Consider the following 12,896-nt stretch of genomic DNA (forward strand, 5'->3'; position numbering starts at 1 on the left):
TTGTGATTTCTCTCTGTCAAATAAATAAATAAAATCTTTTAAAAAAAAAAAAGAAAGAAAGAAAAAAAAACCATAATAAAAACATGATGATTTTTAGGAAACCCAGACTGGAATTCTAACACAAGTCAGAGTGACTCTTGTCACTCCATTTGTATATTTTCTTTTATAGCTCCTTATACTGGGTACATCTTTATAGTACTAGCTCACTAGTTCCAGTGAGATTCAGGGTCTGAAGGCCATTTGTAAGTGCAAATATCCGATATTCTCCACTTCACCTGGACAATGGCCAAATAAAGTCATGTGTGTCACACCCAAACTCCTCAGCCTGACCCAGGGACCTGACCACCTGACCCTGTCAGCACCTTCAGCCTCACTGGTGCCTCCCACTTTATGGAGAGCTGCTGTGGTCCCCCAAACACATGGCTGTCTCCAACCTGTGTACTTCCATCCATGACCTCCCCCTTTCCTGAGACATGTTTCCTCCCTTCTCTGATTTAAGAAATCATACAAGTCTGAACAGTTAGAGGTCATGTGACCATGGTATCTTAGTTAACTCAGGTTACCATAGCAAAATACCACAAACTAGGCAGTTTATATACAGACATTTATTTTTCTCAGATTTGGAGGCTGGAAGCCTGAGATCAGCATGACTGAGTTCTGGTGAGGAGCCTCTTCATGGGTTGCAGATGGCCACCTTCTCACTGTGTCCTCACAGGGTCTTCCTCAGAGTGTGTGTCAGAAAGCAGGCTCTGGTGTCTCTTCCTCTTCTTGGAAGGACATTAATCTCATCATGGGGCCCCACCCTCATGACCTCATCCAAATAAAATCACCTCTCAAAGGCCCCACCTCCAAACACCATTACCTCGGGGTTAGGGTTTCCGTGTATGAATTTAGGAACACAGACATTCAGATCGTAGCACTTGGACAGTTTAGGGAGGCATTTGCTCTATTCTCCTACCTTCTTACCTCAAATATCAAGGTGTCCTCCATGCCAGACATTCTTCCACATACCATGGACGTGATATGGGACAAGAGAGAAGCAGCTTTTGCCTTCATGGAGCTACAGCCTTCCAGTTTCTCCTCTGGGAAGACTTCCTCACTTCACTTTCCTCTTTTTGTCCTTTGTTTCCTTGGATGTCCTTGGATTTCACTTCACTCTTAGGAAACACATTTGACCAGACACTCCTGTGCATATGTATTACCTACTTATAAATTATATGCATATTCTAATATATAATAGACAACATAACAGTATATAGACATACATTTAAAAATGAGGAAAGAGAAGTTCTAAACCATCTTTCCACATTGAAAAGGTGTGAACATATGGTGTGAACATAGCCTATGTTGAAGGCCTCTGGCCCACACAGGGACCCCACCTCTCTGGGCCCTCAAGCCCAGCATTGCTCTCACTCAACCCTTTGGAACTGACTGTTTACCTGGATATCTTCCTACTTTGAAGACTGAGATTCATTCATCTCTGTGTGTCCAGTACATGGGACAGTGCTTATCACAGACTGAACTCTTTATAGACTTTTCTGGAAAGACACACAAACGAATCATTGACATTATTGTTACAGTGACTATGACCACAATTCCGAGATATAGGGGAAGAACGATTCTCTTCTTAAACCAGTCTTCCCACAGTTCCTTGGTCAGATCTGTGATCCTAGAACCCTTGTGGACTCTAGGTCTTGAGCCCACATTCTTCTAAAACCAATGAGGTTCTCCTAATACTAATGCAGACTGAATCAAGTGACCTGACAAATGTGGACATTACATTGCACTGGGGCCTGCAGGTGTCAGGGACTTTGCTAAGTGCTTTACTGCTTCTCTTCAACCTAACCAACAACCTCACAAGTCTGTGGTGTCCCACTCTGAAGAAAAGGAAACTTGGTCTTAACACATGAAGAGATTTTTCCCAAGGTCATAAGCCAGAGGTGAAATTAAGACCAGGATCCCAGGATCACCTCTTTAATCACTATATCAAACTGATTCATATAGCTCTATTGTATAAGCTCTGTCCCAAGCTATTAACGGGTATATGTAGAAGGAAGTCTACATTATTTATTTAATACTATCTTTTAAGCATGTCTCCAACACTGGGATATTTTCACATCTGGGAAATGATGAGATGATGGGGTTCCTGAGTGTTCTAGTGTCCGCTGACTGGAAAGCCTCTGGGACCCAGGTATTCGATGCTGGTGTTCCTTAACTCAAGGTGACCCTGCTGATCAGAAGCAGAGCAGAGCCTCAGACCACCATATCACTGTCTCCCTCATACCATGCTGTTCCGCCTCCTTGAAATATTGTCTAGTATTATTATTGCAATCAAATGGCCCAAAAAATCTATCCTAAAATTGCTCTGGGAGGTGGGGCATTCAGACACTCTGGCAGCAGCTGACCTTTAGAAGAGTCTCCTCCAACTGTGACCCAATCAAACATAATGAGCTTAGAACAAGGGCTCAGGATTGTTTTCCCTCTGCTTTGCTTTTCTCCCAGTCTTTGTCGGTAGTTTAGCAGAAGGCTGTTTTTCCTTCTGCACTTATTTATATTTAGCCTGAGCATCCTGTTAATTACAAAGCAGTTACAGGAGAATTAGGGACACTATATATAAATTTGCCATTTATGCAAATTGCAAAGAGAGAACAAAGAAAAATTAGCTTAATTAGTGTAATTGCTAAAAAAGCGGGAGGTGAGGCAAACACAGCTTTAATCAAAGAAGAGGCGAAGGAAGTCTCAAGGAAATGGTGACCCAAATCAGCACAGATTGGAGGGCTCTGACCTTTCACGATTTCAAGACCTTGCCGAGACACTGGGATGACATGAGGCCGCGGACGGGAGGGGCAGAGCTGCTCTCCACACAAAAGTGCTCTGCGGGTGCCGAAGACATAAAATGAAGCCATTGACATAAGACGAAGCCCTTGAACTTGGAAAGTGATTGATACAGTGTGAGGGGGGGCACCTGAGGTGCAGTGGAGGCGAGCAGAAAAAGATACTTCTGGAATCTCTGTCCAACAAACTCATTGCTGAGCACCTACTGAATGCTGGGGACTGTTTAGACGCGGGGCGTGCAAAAGTGACTAATATGCAGTGACTGCCCTTGAGGGGCTGGGGAGGCAGAAATAAAGAAGTAAAGAGGCAATAAACAGATGACATATGAAGAGCAAAATAGAAAGCCTGAAGGATGGGGTTGCCAGATTGAGCAAATAAATATACAGCACGCCCGGTTAAATTTTTGCTTTTAGTTAAATTAGATATCCAGCAGGTAAGCAACAAATGTATTTCTTGTGTAAGTGTGCCCCAAGAAATTTGGGAGATGTATTTATACTTAGGGAAAACAATATGCTGTTCCTCTGAAATTCAAATTAACCAGTGTCCTGTGTCTTCTCTGGCAACCCTCCTGAGGCAGTACGTAGGAGAGTCCTTTCTGTTTCTCCCCCAGGACCAGAGCTTCCTCCTGAAAACAACAAAAAAAAAACCTGTTCCCTGGCCAAGATGCCTCAAGTTTCTTCAGCCTGATGTGTTATGAATAGAGAGATGAAGAGAGAAAGAAGCCATGAGTGAAATGAAGCCAGGACATCATGGGGCCAGTGGAGGAGGAAAGGACCCTAGGGATCTGTGATTACCCCCCACCCCATGTCTGGCCCCAATTCCCAAGATCTCCAGTAAAACTACCTAAACACATAAATTCTTGTGTATATAAAGAGTTCCATGTTCTCTGGAAGTCAAGGAGGGGGCAGAGCTCCACATCTGGGCAGGGAGCCTGCTTCCCCCCTCTCTCTGCCTGCTTCTCTGCCTACTTATGATCTCTCTGTTGGGTAAATAGATAAAATCTTAAAAAAAAAAAAAAAGAAAAAAGAAAAAGATAACCTTCTTTGATCTGCATTCTTCTCTTTCATTCAAGATTTCTTTTACATTAAATACAAAGATATAAATAATAGAACAAAAATTATTTTTTTAAATATGAAAGGGTTTAGATGGCACAGAAGAGCTTAAGGTACAGCTTGGTTTCATAAGGGATTGGAACCAAAATCTGAGTTATTCTGTCGCTTTTGGTCACAAGGTGTTTGTCTCTGGCTCTCCTGGTTGAGGAGGAAAAGAGCAGAAATAGACACTATGACTCCACATGATCGCACAATGCCAGCGACCAACACTTCCTAAGTCAGTTGATGTGTCATACATCCCCAAATTATTTATTAAGAGAAAAATAAGAGAGAGATCAATAAGCCCAGCTGTGACTTGCTTTTTCTGGGGTAATTTATCTATCCTTCATCCAATCAGCTTTGACCAATTAAGAGTGGTTTCTAGTACAAACAGGCAGGTTGGGTTGCAGGAAGAGGATGCTTCAAACGGGTCTATGTTGGTAGGAAGCAGTTGCCTCAGATGTATACCTTCTTTCTTCCTTGAATAACATCTTCATCATGGTTGATACTTCTGTAATATCTGCCTTTCTCTGACCAGGGAATTGGATGTCTCCAACCTGCCTCACCAATTTACCTTGCATTCCTCTTTATCTCCTTTCTATGGTGATGGCATTTTCTGAAACAGCCTGAGGGTTTTTTGTTTTGTTTGAAATGTTCCTCTCGGGTTTGTTTTGTCCGATGACATTCTACATTTCATTTTGTCTTAGGATGTTTTGCTGTCTCCTTTTGTGACTCAGAGGACAAGGATGAATCTTAGAATCCTTGGGACCGCAAGGTATAGGACACACAAACCCAACACTGATTCTTAGGAACCTCAATTTATCAAAGGTTGATAAATGTCCACAGGAGAAAAGTTATGAATGAAATCCCTGAAAAAACAACATTAAACATCCTCAGTTTCTAATCACTATCAGCATCTACCTCCATTTTTGGTGGTAGAATGTCATTAGCAATAATGATGGAAGGAGCCAGTGAAGAATTAGGAAAGATGTTAAATGTGAAACGAGATTCAGGGCTATATAAAGTTGAGAGAAGTTTTCTCCTTAAAAGGGTGCTAGGATTTATTTTAATTTCATTTTTTTCTATTTATAATCATGCCAATGTGATAATGTCTTGGAAATTCTTTACATTGTCTTGATAGATCTACCAGATCAGGTATTCATTTCTCTTTTTTCTTTAATCTCTGTTATTTTTCCATTCAAAAATTTCCAAAAGGAATTTCAAATTAGCTTGTCAATTACCACAGATAATCTCTTGACTTAATTGAAATTAGATAGATACATATATTCATTTGTCTTCTAATCCACGAAGATATGAATACTCATTTTATTTAGATTTTCTTTTACTTCTCCCAATATGTTTGTTATAATCCATGTAGAGATTCTGTGAATTTTTCATTAATTTACTCCTGAATATTTGATAATTTTATTCTATTGAAAATTCTGTAATTTAAAAATAATTTTGATATTCTAATCTGTGTTTTAAGAGTACAGAAATAAAGTTGATTTGATATATTAAAAAAAAAGGGGGTGCTAGGATTAAGATGTTTTATCACTAGGGTGACCATATAATTTATCATCTAGATTGGGGTGTATCTGAGAGTGAAAATGTGTACTATTAAGAGCTACACTGGAAAAGCATGTGAACACCTAATCTGTCCTAGGTAAACCAGGATATATGGCCATATTCATCAACTACGCCTGAAATGGTACAAGTCTCAAAAAGTCTGCAACTCCTCCCAACAACACCCAACCAAACTGGCCTTGTCTTCATTGTTGGAGACCATGGCTGACTAAGGATTGGGATTGGGTAGAGGAGATTCATTTCTTGGGTAATACAGTTTACCCATCTCCAAAGCAACAGTGGCACAGTTTGGGATTATATAATTATCTCATGCCCACCAGTGTGTGAATTACTATTTCATTTATTATAATGTTATTTTCTTGTCTATTTTTCATACTAAGTTGACATTGTAAAGCAGGAACTGCATTTTGACCTCTGCAGCCTTGATGACTAAGCTTGGCACAGCATGGGCAATCAGTACAAGCCTGTACAAAGACTTAAGGTCTTTTAACTTCAGAATCATCTTAAGATCCTTTCAAATGTGGAAGACGCCTGGAGCAGCTGAGAGGCTTAGTCAGTTAAGCATCTGAGTCTTCATTTCAGTTCTGGTTGTGATCTCAGGGCAGGGAGATTGAGCCCTTCATCAGGCTCTGTGCTGGGCATGGAGCCTACTTAAGAGTCTCTCTCTCAAAAAAAAAAAAAAAAAGAGTCTCTCTCTCTCACTGCTTGTGCATACTCTCTCTCTATTTCTCAAAAAAATAAAAAATGAAATAAAATGCGGAAGACATCTGAGAAAAAAATAGGATCTCCTTCCTTCCTCCTTTTCCCCTCTCTCTGTTTCTTTCCTCCTTCCTTCTTTCCTTCCTTTCCTCCAATCCTGCCCCCCCATCATCTGGCTTTCCATTTCCATTTCTACAATTCAAGAAAGAAATCTATGTCTTTGTCTCTGCAGAGCTCATAGAAGTCCTATAAGCTTAGGGTTGTTCTGGCTTTAAGGAAACCTTTCACATGGGCCTTTGGGTCAGACCAGAGATGAAATACATTGCCTCTCTCTAGAAACACCTAGAAACTCTCACCAGGGTTTAGATATATCCATCCCATGATACCTTGCAAGCCATGGCTTCTAAGTGCTCTCCCTATACTCACTCATGCAACAGAATTCATTTTTTCTTCGATAAATCTGCAAAAGAAGATGTGCTCTAAGATTGACAGAATGAGTATAAGTATCCCCAGAAAAGGGAATCCACAATGGCAACAAGTTTGAAAACAACTGCATGAAGAACAAAGAAGGAACTGGAGTGTTCAGGCCACAAAAGAGAAGTTGTGATGGGAGATGTGGGCACTGACTCCAAATGTCTGAACACCTCATATCTAGGAATGTGAGAACTTGATAGTGTCTCCAATGGGCAGAACCAGGACCAATGGGAAAAAACAACAGGGAGTTAGTTTTATTGTTAGGTAAGAGCCACATATTTTTAATGACTATGTTAATAATCACTCTTTAATAAATGGTCATGTTTAGATTGTTGATGCATGGACTCTTGTGTTTTGAACCTAGTAACTGATTTCCTCCTCTGGTGGTCGTTGTCCTTGGTGGACACATCAGACAAACCGTGGAATCCAGACAACGTGAGCAGTTCTCTTGAGGTTACTCTTTTACTTCCAAAGCTTCCATGCCAATATACCCAATTGTTCCATGTTCCATCCCACTTCCTCTTAGGTTTACAAAATGTTTGGGTTTGATGTAGGCATTATGGAGGTGGTGAGCTCAACATAAATTAGATGTATCTCTTCCCTCCAGGTGCTCCAAGTTTAGTATAAAAGTAAAGACAAAGGCAAAAGTGCATAGAGTGAGTTTGAGGTTCTTTTGGCCTGCAATTCTACCTCCCAGTTTCACTGAGGAGAAGTCCTACCCTAGAATATCAGTGGTTATCTAGCAAGATCACCAACATTGTCACATCCTTCAACTCTCTTGATATTCCCAAGGACTTGGAGAGGAAAGATACCTATTTTTCCTACCTTCAGATGAAGGAATTGAGACTCAGATGAGTTACAGTAGTTGCACAGAGACAAATCTAGGAAATCCCAGAGCTGATTATTCATATCCTAAATTCTGTAGTGACCGCTTGTTGTGGGTGGTACTGGATGGCCTATCCCATATATTACTTGGGATTTAGGCAAATAAGGTATACCTCTGGAGATTAAGCAATAAAATAATTGAAAACCAAGTGAGATTGAAAAGCAAATACCATCATGGAATAAAACAGCAATGTAAATAGCACAGTGTAAGAATATACAACACCTTTCCAGCCCCTGGGAACTCACACACGAAGGGAAGGAAGGCAGGTACACAAATGACTACAAAGCAGGCAATATTTGGATCATTTGGGGAGATTCCCTAAGTGAGAATGTACCATGTAGGAGTCTTAAAATGAGTTTATTGATAGAAAATTGCTCTGTTTTGTGGGCTACAACCAAAGAATAATGTGCTTCACCAACTTAAACACACCAGACACTGGCTCACAGAGCACATTTCAATGCTGCTGAAGAGTAAATGATATTTACAGAATGAGTTTCTAAAAGGACATCCTGCTCTTCTAATGGAATGAAACTTTAGGAGAAAGGAAAGGGAGGTATTTTTGTGTGGAATCTAGCAAGACCTGAACCATAGCCATTCTGTAATTGGATTAAAGGGGGTTACAACTCACAGGCAGATGTAGAAGCTTACAAGCTATTTAAATAGGAAGGGGTATGATTCACATTCCAATTTCCTTCGTTAGGAAGAGTAGGATTAGCCAGAAAGAGGACTTTTAAACCAGACTTGCATACAATTTACATGACAAGGTGGGATAAAGAGACCATTCCAATTACCTACTGTTGCATAACAAATTACTACCAAAATTAGTGGATTAGTGGAATGATTTATTATTATCTCTCTTGATTCTGTGGGTTGACTGTGCTTGGCCAGATGGTTCTCACAGAGAGCCTCTCACATGGTAGCAGTCGGATGGTGCCTGGGGCTGTGGCCATCTGAAGGCCTAACTGGGCTGGACATCTGGGATGGCTCACTCCCATGGCGAGCACTTGATCTTGGCTTAAATTTCAGTTGTGATTCTTACCCAGAATACCTACAAGTGGCTTCTCTATGTGTTTTGGGCATCTCAGAGATGGTGGATAAAAGACAGTGTCCCACAACCAAGAGCTCAAGGAGAACCAAGCAGAAGCTTTTATGGCTTCCTATGATCTAACTTCATAAGGCCCAAAAAGTCAACTCTATTGGTGAGGGCCTCTCTTCTGTGTGTGAGTTAGAGTGCTGCATGTGGGCATATAAGGATGAAATGATACAGCCCAGGCCTTTGGGAAGCTAAACACTAATGAAAATAAACATGTGATTTTGTATCTGGAATTAGCTAATCAAGTGCTCTAATAAATATCTGCCCAGGCCATGATGGGGTCATATAAAAATAGTTTAGGAGGGTGGGGGATCAAAGTGGGCTGCATGGAGGAGGTGACTATTTGAACAAGGTAGGAAAGTCACTCTTTGCCCTGGACTGTGTGTGTGTGGTGTGTGTATAGTGTGCATGTGTGTGTGCTCTGTATGTATTACATGTGTATTGTACTTTGCATGTGTGCATACATTGTGTGTATATGTATGTTGTATGTATGTGTATGCATTATGTGTGTGTTGTGTGTATGTTTTTGTATTATTTGTATGTGTATATGTTGCATATGTGTGTTGTGTGTGTACCTAGATGTTGGTGTATGTGTGTGTTGTGTATATGTTGTGTGTGTTATGTGTGTTTGTGTATGTTATGTATTTGTTGTGTGTATATGTGTGTTGTGTGTACCTCTGTATATTGGTTTATGTATATTGTGTGTATGTGTGTGTTGGGTGTGTGCTGTGTGTATGTGTGTGTGTGTGTGTGTGTATGAGCAGGGAGGAGATGAGGCATTTGATAATTTGAGAGTGGAGAAACAACAACATGTATCAAAACAAACAGTCTGATGCATTTTGGGAATTGTAAGAGATTCAATATTGCTACACAGTAGAAAAACCACAAACTGGAACTGTGATTGCAAAGGATGTTAATAGAAATCATCGAAAAGGATTCATTCAATAAATATGCTTAGAAACAAAGTTAAACTGACTGCAGTACTTCTTAGATTTTATAAAATGACATTATGTATTATGAACCTTGGCTAATTTGGTGGGGTGGTAGATGGGGCAAGAATAATGAAATATTTCCCATTCTTAAGGTATATATGCAAGTAGGATTGGAATTGACTAGACTAATTTCCACAATGTTGGGTTTGTACAAAGAAGATAGTATGACAAGCAGAGAGATTATAAAAGTAAGTGGGGGGTAGATTTGGAAGTTTGGCCATTATATTCAGGTCAACTTACAAATATTTATTAAACACTATGTCCCAGGCACTCTACAAGACACTGGGGATCCATCAGAGAACAAGGTAGAAAGAAAAAAACCCTGTTCCCATGAAGCTTAACTTCTTCTGGGAGAGATAGACACTAAACTAGATAAATAGAAATAATATATAGTGTGTTAGGTGGTGATAAATGCCACATATAAAAAGTAAGGCAAAAAAAAAAAAAAAGTAAGGCAGAGGAGCACTTGGATGGTGCAGTTGGTTAAGTGTCTGATTCCTGGTTTTGGTTCAGGTTTTGATTTCAGGTTCTTGAGACTGAGCCCCATGCTGGGCTCCACACTCAGTGGAGAGTCTGCTTGGGACTCTCCCTCTCCCTCTGCATCTCCCCCATGTGCTCTCTTTCTCTCTCAAATAAATATTTTTTTTTTTTTTAAGTAAGGCAGAAAGGAGGCAAGAAGAGAGATGGGGATTTTACATCAACTGGTCAGGGATCTGGTCAGTGGGAAATGACAGGTATCAGTGGGCTCTCTGGATGGGGGCCCCAGCTGAGGCATTAGCAAAGACCTGGGGCAGAGGATTCTGGTGCATTCACGGAAGAGGAAGGAGACCAGTGAGCTGGTGGAGTGGTTCCAGGAGACAGTCCTAGAAGAAGACATCCCTCAAGATAGGCCAGATTGCATAGAGCCTCAGGATTCCCAGGTCTTTGGTTTTAGCCTGAATGAAATGTGGAGACACTACTGAGCACCAAGTGTTGAGTCTGGCTTACTTATGAAAGGATCTGTCTTGCTAATATGTAGGAAACAGGCCAAAGGGGGTTAAGCAGGGAGAAGGCTCTTTCATTAAGTTGGTTGAAATATGTTAGAAGTCTGGACCAGAATGTAAGCAGAAGAGCTCATGGGAACTGGCCAGATTCTGGACATATTTTGAAGGCAGAACTATTAAGATTTGCTAGCATATAGGACATGAAATTGAGAAAAAGAGAGGAACCAAGATGACTTCAAGTTTTTTGGCTAACCACAGGAAGGATGGAATTCTTGTACCTGAGGGAGGAAACTTTCAGGAGGAACACATTTGAGGAAAATGTTAGGTGTTAGAGGGAGTGAGTTTGGGAAGCCTGTAGACAGGAAAGGAATTTAAGCAAGCACATTGTGTGGTTGGATTAACACTTGTGAAAAGCCAAGCTGAACTTCTCTGGCAGCCTTAGGGAGGGTAGGGTAGAGAATGCATGAACAGCAGGAGATGCTCTGAAGTAATGGGAGGCATTTAAGGAGGCCAATGCCAAAACCCAGAAGAATGCTGCTAAAAAGTTGATCTAGAGCAGTAGGCAGAGAACAGTCAAGTAGATTGAGAGTCAAAGAGGCCAAGGACAAAAGAAGTCACGAAGGTAAAGTCAGCAAGTTTTCACGAGTGGCCAAATGTGGGGGCTTGGAGGTAACCATCACACACGTTGCCAGTTCAGGATGCCGAGTGGATGTCGGCCCTTTTACTAAAAAGTAGGAAAATAGAAGATGGAATGGTTTGGTGAACGGAGATATGGACTTCTGTGAGCAGCCAGATGAACTTGAATTGCCCTAGTTAACTCTACATGGAGGTGTCCAGGGACTATGGATGTGGCAGGAACAATTACTCCTCACCATGTGTCTCCTTTTTCCAAGTGATGCAGGGAGTCTGGGTCCGAGAACCCAGGGGAGGGTCCCACAGGACCATCCCAGAGGGTCTCTGGCTTCACTCAGGATAGAAATCAAAGGTAAGCCAGAGAAAGTTGAAAGAGTTTACTGAGTAGTGTGAGTGACAGAGAAGAGTGGAGGGAGTATCTAGAAGTCTCAGCAAGGAGGAAAGAATGAGTTTCAACATTGGTTGGTGTTAAGGGTTTATACTGGAAAGAGGTCTAAGGTGCATGTTCCTCCAGGAATCCAGGGGAGGGTCCAATCAAAGGCGAGTGTCAGATGAATAACAAGCGTTATTCCATAAATTACCAAAGGTAAGTGTATCGATGCCAACATCGGCTGAGGATTTTTTGAAGCTGACGTCCTGAGATATGTTTGGGATCTAGCAAGTATTTGGGAACTAGGACAAAACTCAGAGAATGATTAACTTTCTTGCTTCCCCTGTGAAGTAAGAGCACAGGTCCTTTGGCTCATTCAGATATGGGAGCAGAAAACTAGCAGAGACTGAGCCTATGTATCTAAAACAGAGTCCTTCAGCTTCCCCAGCTCGTCAGCACCCTCACAGCTGTCAGAGTCACATGACTAGTTGTAGCTAAAGGACTGGATGCAGAAGTGACTGGTGTTGCTTCCAGGCTGAAACACGTAAGAGTCATTACACAACCATCCTGCTCCTTACGTCCCTGCTGCCAAGGGGAGGAGGTCAGTGTGATCAGATGTGGCATCCACCCTGGGGTGGCTCTACTCTGTGTTGGACATGCATCATGAACAAGAAATATGTGACATGTGAACCCCTATGAGGGCATGTTTGTTACTACAGCACAACTTATACTCCCTTTGCTAATACAGTTTGATGTGTGTGTGTGTGTGTGTGTGTGTGTGTGTGTGTATGTGTGCGAATTTCAGAAGAAAGGTGTTGGAATTTACCAGTGGAAACATGGCAGGTGAATCTGGGAAGTGAAGGAGCTCACTGGGAGACCACATAGTGAAGGCCCAGGCAGCCAGAGGGAATAGCCCCGAAGGACAGTAGTAGTTAAGAAAAAAGATAAGTAGTTAAGAAGAGGTGTGGTGAGGTCAGAAAAGGAGACCTCAGACGTGGGAGAACAGAGAGACATAGAAAACAAGACAGAAAATAATTTCAAGAAGAGGTCAGATGTGTCAAGTGCCTTAGGACTTATTCAATTCATTTAATTTTAAAAACATAGAGGAACCTGGGGCACCCAGTCGGTTAAGAATCGAACTCTTGATTTTGGCTCAGGTCATGACCTCCGGGTCCTGAGATCAAGCCCCAAGTCAGGTTCCGCACTCAGTGGGGAGTCTTCTTAAGGATTCTCTCTCCCTCTGCCCCTCTCCCATT

This window comes from Mustela lutreola, chromosome 3 (assembly GCF_030435805.1).
Source record: "Mustela lutreola isolate mMusLut2 chromosome 3, mMusLut2.pri, whole genome shotgun sequence".
Classification (NCBI taxonomy): Eukaryota; Metazoa; Chordata; class Mammalia; order Carnivora; family Mustelidae; genus Mustela; species Mustela lutreola.